This window comes from Crinia signifera, chromosome 6, assembly GCF_055691185.1.
Source record: "Crinia signifera chromosome 6, ASM5569118v1, whole genome shotgun sequence".
NCBI lineage: Eukaryota > Metazoa > Chordata > Amphibia > Anura > Myobatrachidae > Crinia > Crinia signifera.
This window is the reverse complement of record NC_139222.1, coordinates 151,355,872-151,365,844: the sequence shown is the minus strand read 5'-3', so window position 1 is coordinate 151,365,844 and position 9,973 is coordinate 151,355,872. Positions and strand designations below refer to the sequence as shown.

Here is a 9,973-nt window from a genome sequence, read left to right as displayed (position 1 = left end):
CCTTTTTAAGATGTACAGTGACAATATTGGTTAAGCAATGAATGCTAATAAAGTTTTTTTGTAAAAAAAACCAACAACAACAAAGTCCATACTAATATGCATATTCCATAACATCACATATTTGTACGTCATCCTCCTACCACATGTATTCTCTCTGCAAGGAAAGGTAGCGTTTATTTAGCCCTCAATAGTACACCATCACACCTGCAGTTACTCCCTCTGACATGTATGATAGAGATTAGTACGGAACCAGCAGGAAAAAGCTCAAATATCCAGAAGGACCCCCTGTGTTCCCCATAGCTGCTCTCCCCCCTTCTCTCTCTCTCTATCTCATACACACTCACACAGTGACTGCACCCCCTCCGTTACCTCTTCCTCCCCATCAGCCAATCCGCAGGCACATCTCATCCATGCAAATAGCAGCACAATGGAGCAAAGCAATAACCACGCCGCAACCAACCTTGAAACGACCACCACTTGTTTGACAAGCCAGAGACCAATCATTTCTGAGTTTTGTTCCTGCCTGCCACAAAGGTAACCAATCAGCGTGAAAAGGAGGCGTTCCCCGGCCAAGTTAGGGTGTCCTTGCAGGGTGTCTTGTGCTAAACTTCACCAAATAATAGCTGTTTGTATTTTGGCTGCAGCAGTGGCCATTTTAGGTAAGTTCTCCTCTTAACTTTTTAATTTGCAGCTTCTTTACCTGTCTGCATGTTACTGTGGGCGTGTGGCAGCTATCCATCCCCTTGCTGGGCATCTCTTATGAATGAAACTGTGATTTTTCTCTGCTATTCCTTTGCTTTTTGTATCTGCTTCACAAGGAGGGGGGTGTATGCAAACGTGTCCACCTCGGAGAGTACGGGTATATATGTAATGCATCTAGCTCGATTTTGGACCCCCTCCTCCATCTACCTTGCTCTGGTTCCCTCGCAGGTTTTCGTATTTTGGGTTATCCACATCCCCCTTTTATACCCCCGTGGATCTGCCCACTGCACTAAAGCGTGTGCTGTGGGCAGTACCAAGTGGGGGAGGAGTAGGGAAACTGCAAGCTGTTAGGGCATGAAAATACTAAAATAGGAATTGGTTATAGGGCGATGCATCTATCCCCGTTAAGGTGGTGAAATCAGCTGACTGGTGTGGGTGTCCGTGTGAAATATATATATGGTCATTTAACAAATGAATATGGATACTATTGTGGTACTAAACGTGTGTGTACACTGCAGAGGGTTATATTGCTGAAGGACTGTTGTCTTTCACATATAGGTAGCCTGCCAGGCCTACACCACCCACTTCCCCTACTTCCCACATGTGGGCTGAAGCAGCTGCAGACAGTATAGGTGAGGAGACCTGCATGTTGGTTTAAACATTGGGATGCACCAGAATTATGGCCTAAAATCAGGATTTTTATACTTGCTTTGAACATTTTTGTTCATGTTACCATATACAGAATATTCTCAGCATATGGTTGGTTAGAACTGAACTGCAGCTGTGCTCATTTTCTTATTTATATATTTTCATATTTAATAAAAAAATTTTTTTTTATCCTTATGAGATTGGCGTTCCAGCATATAAATATGTGTTTGTATTGTTCTGGCTCATATTTGTTAATTTTCCATCGTCAAATAGTTAACTGTTATGTTTGCCATGCCAGTTAATGCATTGCTGAGTACTTTAGTAGGTATGCTGTTTGTTTGTTTTTTTTGCACATAGTATTAATACTTGTCATTGCTGAATCTGAAAATGTTTGAAGTTGATGGGCCCTCTGTATTAAATTGCTACATTATTTTTTTTTTCCTTTTTGGTGTCTCTTATTGCTGTTTTTTTGGAAGTTTTAATTTGATTATAAAAATAAACAGATTTTATCTATTGCGGCTACAGTTGTTTTGGTTAGAAATTATTTGTAATTTGTATACCATATATCTCTTGAAGTCAGTATAATTTGCAGCATGGATGATGTAGTGCAGTTATTCCCAAACTTTATTGAATAATGGCACTCAAGTGTATCAGATTTTGGTACTTGTTTCCTAGCACTGCGCCACAGATTTTAATTGTATGAAATCGGGTCAAAAAAATCGGGTCCATCGCATTGAACCAAATCGCATGAGATGAGATCGACCTGATTTTTACATTGGAACCAATGTTAAATGCCCCCCAGACCTCATTTTTCATTGTATGCCCCCCCATTGTTAATGCCACGCCACGATCAACGTCAACCCGAAGCGTGGCGAGCGCAGCGGTACGCGTCCTCTGACCTTTTCATACCCCCACTATCGGCGTGGAGTTGATTTTATATAGTGTGGCGAGCGAACACACATTACTTCAGACATATTACGCGTCCACTCGCTGCTCTTGCTGCGCTCGCCACACTATATAAATTCAACTCCACGCCGATGTGGATAGTGGGGGTATGAAAAGGTCGGAGGACACGTACCGCTGCGCTCGCCACGCTTCGGGGTTGGCGTTGATCGTGGCGTGGAGTAATGTTAACAATGGGGGGGCATTCGACATAATTCACCATCAGGGTGGGTTTACAATTAAAAATTGGGTCTGGGGGCCATTTAACATTGGGTCCAATGTAAAATCAGGTCTCAGGGACCATTTTTACACTGGTTCCAATGTAAAAATCGGGTCGGTCGCATCGCATGCCATTATAATGATGCGACCAATTTTCAAAGTGCATTAAAAACGTGTTTTAAAGCCCGAAAATCGGGTCGGTCGGGTCCCATCGCATACCTTAAGTTAAGGTATGCGATGGGACCCGACGGGCGCCGTGCAAGGAAACAAGTACCCAGATTTTTCTTTAGTGGTACCCTTAGGAAAAAGGTTCATTATTTAAATATTGAAGATGGCTATATGCCTACTGATTTGTCTATGCAGTATGTCTGGTGGGAGCATATTGAACACCATTTACTCAAAAGATTGAATGTAAAGGTGCCCATGCACATTACAATGATTGTATACAATATCGCATCTCTGTTTTGAGATGAGATCTAGTACAAAAAGTATGTGCAGCACATACTTTTTGTACTAGATCTCATCTCATCGCAAAACCGAGATGCAATATTGTATACAATCATTGTAATGTGTATGGGCACCTTTTATACACACACACACACGTTCCAGTTTAATTTCCTACATGTGCACTTCATCAGCAGAACTCCATAGTCATCAGTGATCTTTGTTTACCTGCAAATGTAAAATCTAAACAAATTAATGAATGACAAAAAGATTTAGGGCCAGATGTACTAAACTTTAAAAAGATAAAGGAGAGTGACAAATTACCAGCCAACCAGCTCCTTACTGTAATGTTTCAAACACAGCCTGTGACATGGCAGTTAGCTGGTACTGGTTGAGTATCCCTTATCCGAAATGCTCAGGACCACGAGCATTTTGCATAAGGGATTTTTCCTGTTTTTGGATTTATTTATTTTTAACATACTTACCTGGTCCCCTGGTGGTGCCCCGATGGTTCCACAACAGCCTTCAGGATCCTCTTCAGTGGTCCCAGGGGTGCATTGCGTGAGTTTGAGCAATGCACCCCTGGGACCGGAGATGCCACTGAAGAAGATCCAGAAGGCCACCGTGGACATCGGGGTGGGGGAATATTTTGTTTTTTGGATATACGGATACAGGATACTCAACCTGTAGTTTGTCACTCTCCACTTTATCACTTGTTGAAGTTTGGTGCATCTAGCCCTTCATGCCATGGGTTGCGTATAGCTTTTGGATTCTTTCCTGAAAAACCTATAGTGTGATGCTTATTTCCACTTCTAGTAATTGACCTGTACCATAACAGTTGTTCAATATGACTGATATGCAGACAAAATGGGGTGCAATACAATTTTTATTGTCACTAGGAATATTATTCTGGTCACCACCTTCTGATTGACAGTCTGCTGTTCACTGCGGTTATATACAACCCATACAGGCCAAGCCATGGTTATTGCATGCAATGATCTGACTGTGATTCCTTCTGCTGAGGTTCTTGTCACAGTAAAGTGTGTTATGCTGTGTACACACGGGTACAATCAGCATGAGATTTTGACTATATAGTCAAAATCGCATGGGGATCATATGCAGATCGTACAGGTTGCGTGCTCCCATGACAGTACAAATCGAAACCCAGATAGATAGGGCAGCAATGACTATATAGTGCAAATCGAATGTAGATAGCAGGAATTGTATGCAAATAGTACAGAGATAGCAAAGATTGCATAGCACTCAAATCTTTAGTCGAATAGCAAGGGGATCGCAATGTGTGTACACACCATGGGGTGTATTCAATGCCACAGCGAGGGGGTTAAACAGTGAGGATTGCAGAAAACCAGCAATCCTCGCTGTTTACCCCCGCGCCGGCCGCTCGCTCTATTCAACGTACCAGGGAAATCCTTGCGAGAATTCCCCAAAACAGCGAGACCCGCGGCTAATGCAGGAAACTCGCTGTATGTAGCCGCGAGTCTCGCTGCTTCTGGAGCCACATACGCCAATTTCCCCTCGCTCAAAAAATGGAGCGAGGGGAAATTGGCGTATGAGGTGGGCTGCGTTGAATACTGTCAGGGTGAGTGGTGGCAGCGAGCAGGAAGCTCTGCTCGCTGTCTCCACTCGCCCACAGCATTGAATACCCCTTCATTACTTGTAGTGCAATATCAGGGACCGAAAAGGGCATTGCAGGAGGTCACCCTGCTCATTGTTGGAGCAGACAGACAAGAAAAATAGAGATCTATCCTGTAACTTCATGTATGTAAGGCACTGTATGAGTACATACAGTATATTGGTAGTAAAAAAAGGGGTTTCTTTCTACTGTATTCACTGCGCCTTGAGCAGCAATGAGGATCACAACAAATGAGGGGTGGTTCAGTCCCTCCACATAAATACTAGACAACAACAAAATTTATGATGCAATCCTATTTGCACTCAAAATAATACAAATGTTTGGAAATAATTACATATCCTCTGCTGTATGAGGCCCAAGAGTGTATCACATCAAGTTTCTCGTGGACAGTCCATACATGGAAAAACAAGTGAACAACAAAATTCATGGTGTAGTATTTCAACAAAAAGTTCTTATGGGGACTATCTTCCCATGGATAATATATCTGGTCTTCTTGTATAGAATGGTGGTTCTATTCCTTTATAGGTTCACCCTTTGTGCGGCAATAATAAACTGTGCCAAGTTTTGACTTCATCGCTAAATCTTGAATTTTGGATGCAGCCTTATGTAGCTGTGTACAAAAATCCATGATCTCAGTTCTACTGTAAGTGTAGTATATGCACCCAAATACTACTCCCTGATACTCACTAATTGAATTGATCTCTAGATGTTCTCAGTGTTGCCTTTTCTCCTGCTCCCCTGCAGAGAAGACATAGAAAACTGTCAGGAGTTGAATGTGAGGAAGATTATGGCTAGTAGGGCATGTAGGCATTAAAAAGCAAATTATAGTCACTGAAATATACCTACTACATTTGGATACACTGTTAAATAATGACTGACTGGTGGATCAAGTACTCACAGCAAGTTGTGATCAAACTGAAGGCTCTGAGGAAACCTAAAGTGCAAGACTACAAAAATAAAAGTGGTGTGGGCCAAATAGAGTGGCCATATTACACCTTGTGATTAGGGTGGCCAGTCCCAGGTTCGCTGGGATTTGGCCCCAAAATGTCCGGGATTTCAATCCCGGGATTGGAGTAATGCATGCACAGTCTAATGCCTGGCAGCATCTGAGCAACCTGCTACCTGTTTCCGACCCCAGCCTGTAGCCTGCGCAGCTTTATTTGGCCTCCGCTGCCAGAAACCTCTGCCCCTGACTGGTCACGGCAACACACCAGCATTGCACCCATCCCGACTGCCTTCACTCCGCCACACCACTGCCACCTGCTCCACTCCCCCAAGTAATGTAATGTGTGGAACAGGGACAGTTTTCTTTTAGGGATGCTAATCCCAGGATTGGGTATTTTTGTATCCTGATTCCCGGGTTTCAGAAAATGCCCCAGGATTGGCATCCCTACTTGTGATATGCTCTATTTGGCAACTCAGCCTTATCCCTTTCTTCAGCTTGTCCAACTAGATGGTGGCGTTCTATTGACCTAGACACCGTCGACCTACTGCATCACTCAGATCTTTTTTTTTTTTTTTTATAAGAGCTATCATGTTGCTTGCAAAAGTAAAAGCAGATTACTGGGTCAAACAATCCTGACCATTGCAGGATCGTTGTAAGCTGTTTACTGGATAAAGGCACACACACTAGGCGATTTTGAGCTAAAAGCCACTCTAAACACCAAGTTTGAGCAGCTTTTAGCGCAAACCCGCCCAGTGTGTAAGGCCCGCCGATAAGCGGTGATGCTCGCTCCCGCATCGTCGCAGGGAAAGCTGCTCATCTGCTGGTATTACCAGAAATTGAGCGGCTTTGTGGACGGCTTTGCATAGCGCTGCGCTTTACAAAGCTGCCCCCCCCCCCCTGCTGACAGCACTGGGCAGGGGAAAGTGGATCAGTGTGTATGCAATGATACATACACGCTGGACATAATTGCCCGTTGTGTATGGACCTTAACACTCCTGCATTCGCACTGCATACACACCTGTAAAATCAACATCTGTTTCCGCCGATGTCGGGAGAATGCCCTGACGATTTTATAGGTGTGTACCCAGTTTTAGAAGTGATTCAGATTATTCCAGCAATACACAGTAGAGAAAGGGTGGAGGGGACAAATGGGCACAGGCTTGTATTTTGTGGAGGAACTTGGTTGCTAAATGCATTACCAGAATGAGCTGATCACTCAGATTGTATGCAGTTATAAGTTGACATTCTTACATAGGATGCTGTTTTATTTCTTGCACCAGGGGTTCCCAAAGTTTTTGAATCACGGCACCCCAAAGCATCAGAAATATTTTCTCAGCACCCTTAGGCTAAAGCTTTCTCATTGAGAAAGTCAGAAACAAATATTAAGTTAAATAAATTGTGTTTCTATCTCATCCTTAGGATCAGTTATGTGGTAATGGACAGGATTTCCTTCTGTTTGTCCACAATTTGACTATTAAAAGGAACATAAAAAACTTGAAGTGGTCCTGGACCACCAACCCAGGCACCCCTGCAAGGCACCCCAGGGTGCCACGGCACACAGTTTGGGAACCACTGTCTTGCACCATATAATGAAATCATTGTGTATGACTGCATTCTTAAATATTGTGTGTTATTGTGTGTTACTTGTGTATGCTTTCTTAGAAAATAGCTTGCACCTAACTTTTTCTGGAAACTTGTCCAATACAGGTCGCTGCCTGAACAAGATTTTTCATGCTTAGCTTTTATTACAGGATAACTGAAGCCAGAATGGGTAGTTTTCTAATTTGAGGCACGGCTCATTCAACACTTAACCCCACTGTCATGGTTGCTACTCATTTCAGTTATATAGGGGCATGTAAAACAATAACTGCATCATAACTACCACTTTCACTTTGTCAATTCGTTATGAGGCTTTGCAATGTGAGTTCTCCAGTGAAAATAACCCTAGATATCTGCAAATACACTCCAAAGATACTGTATTACAGGGGTTCTCAACTCCATTCCTCATGTACCACCAACAGGTCATATTGTGTGGATTTCTTAAATCATGCACAGTTAATCTGTTGTGCTAGGTCAGTAATTATCCCACCTGCTTCCACGGGCAAAAATCCTCAAAACATGAGCTGTCGGGAATTCTTGAGGGTTAATTTGAGAACCCATGCTCTATGGATTTTAGATCTGGGGACTGCAGCGGACATGGAAGTGTATATACTGCATGTATATAAAGTGTTGCTACATCTTCTGGGATGAGTGCTACTGTAAGTCTTTTATTTAATTTTTTTTACCTATGGCCAATATTCAATGCCCTCGATTCACTGCTTTTTTGGTGAATCGGGCTGTTTTCACACTCTGCGGTGAACCTTTGCACTGAAAATCTGATTCATCCTATTCAACGATCACTGTTCGCCGAAAGCGAAAAGTGGATGCCGGCCAATTCTCCGTTTCATGCTGCAATTCGCTGGTGTATTTCAATGGGGTTTTGACTCTAATTCGCTGAGAGTGTAATCATTGCTAGAATGGAGAACTGCTTTCACCATAATTTTCGCCGCGATTCACCGTTCAACATCTTTTTACGGTGAACTGGAATGTGATCTTTTAAAATAAAGGTTTTCTTTTTTGGGGGGGGGTCAAAAAATCATAAATTTCACTATTTTACTAACTTGCAGCACAAGAATATATATTTAATTATTAATGTTGTTTTTTTTTTGTTACATGACGTCATCAGGGGGGGGAGGGGAGTCGCTCAATAATATTTACTGCGCTGGGTCCAGCTCATTACATATGCAGGAGCAGGACCAGCACCCTGCACCTCCCCACCTGCCCAGTTTCCTTGGGGAGGCAGCTTCTGCTGCCTGTGTCCCCACCAGACCTCCTTCTCCCCTGCTGCTGTGTGCAACGAGCGGCACAGGCAGGGAGGCTTCCACCTCCCTGCCTTCCACCGGCTCCCTGCGGCATTCGCCGGGGGGTATACAAATTTGCCATCATGGGCAGCGAGCTCCTGGCGCGTTGAATAGAGGGAGGGCTGGCAGCGAATCCTCCAGTCCTCCGAATGCTGGCGAATGTGCAGCAAATCCTAAACAGGATTCGCTGCACAGGGTGAAAATTTTCATTGAATACTACCCTATGACTATCCACAGGAGAATGGACTTATTAGCCGCAGGGACAAGGTATTTCTGTAGGTTTGAGTGTTTGTGTACAATAAATAATTACAATATTTGGTGTGTGTATACTATAAGTATATGTAGATATTGTGATATTGTGGTTCTCCTTGTTGAGCCGTGTGCTGATTCATGAAAAGCCTTAAACCTTTTTCCTAGTATTACCAGGAGCAGGACCTGCTCATAGAGCCTGGTGCTTGCTGTACTTGATTTTTTTTTTTTTTTATTTTTTTTTTCTATTTTTTAAACCATAACAAAGATCTTGGTAATCTGTACAGACTACAGCAGAGCACGCTGCTCACATGAGAGTATTTTTTAAACTTCTGCTTGGGTCATAGTTTGCTCCGTGTTTACAAACCTGATTCTCAGTAAGGGGGTATTCAATCTGTGCTGATATTTCACAATGGGTAATATCGGTACTCGCCTATCCAATGCTGCTGTTAACTACAGCATTTAAGGAAGTGGTTCCCAAACTGTGCCATGGAACCCTGGGGTGCCGAGGAGCACTTGCTGGGGTGCCTTGGGTTGGTAGTTCAGGACCAATTCAAATTATTTATGGCCAGTACAATAGGCAAAACCACTGATGGTGACTTTTAATCATAAAATATGTGGACAAATCAAGGGGGATCCTGACCCTCACCACATAACTGAACCTAATGAAGACAAATAAACACAATTTACTTAATTTAATATATTTTTTTCTAAATTACTCACAAAACTTTTGGCCTTGGGGTGCCACAAACAAATTTCTGATACTCTAGTGCGCCATGATTCTAAAAAGTATGGGAACCACTGATTTAAGGATATCAGATCTGAATTTTTTTTTTAAAGTTCAATTTGTTTTGGCGGAAATGGCTGCAGATTGTTGAATTCACTGCCATTTTACAGCAATTTACGGACTTTGCAACACTCAACAGTTGTAACATAGAATTCTGACTGTCGAGTTCGAATTCGGAGCCTACCGCCTGCACTGTGACAGGTATGAATACCCCTTTTACAACAAATGCCAGGTTGCACCTAAGTTTTTGGACCAGGATGCACCCCGGCGTTTGCCCCTTTTTTTCAACTGGCATACCCACCCTGCATATTGCCAAGTGGGTGATGTCGGCGGGTCCTGAGCTGGCACTTGGAAGTGACATCATCTCCCATGCGCCGGGAAGTCTGCCAGCCAGGATCCCCGCAATACCAACTGACACACTGGGGGCAAGCCCAGCACCCGGAAAAACTGCTGGGCTGCCCTCAGCCTCCGTGTGCCCCCCA

At 43.3% G+C, this 9,973-nt stretch overlaps 1 protein-coding gene across 4 annotated transcripts in view; it reads left to right on the top strand.

The window, feature by feature from the left end:
• Nucleotides 1–479: 479 nt before the first annotated feature.
• Nucleotides 480–9,973, top strand: part of CHD6 (chromodomain helicase DNA binding protein 6) — a 130,925-nt gene continuing 121,431 nt past the window's right edge. For 2 of the 4 annotated variants that reach the window (XM_083147650.1, XM_083147651.1), the window contains exon 1: nt 480–659. The gene's annotated coding sequence lies outside the window, so the exon portion shown is untranslated. Of the gene's footprint in view, nt 660–1,260; nt 1,335–9,973 lie in introns of those variants that run through there. The other 2 variants (XM_083147654.1, XM_083147652.1) reach the window with 2 other exon arrangements.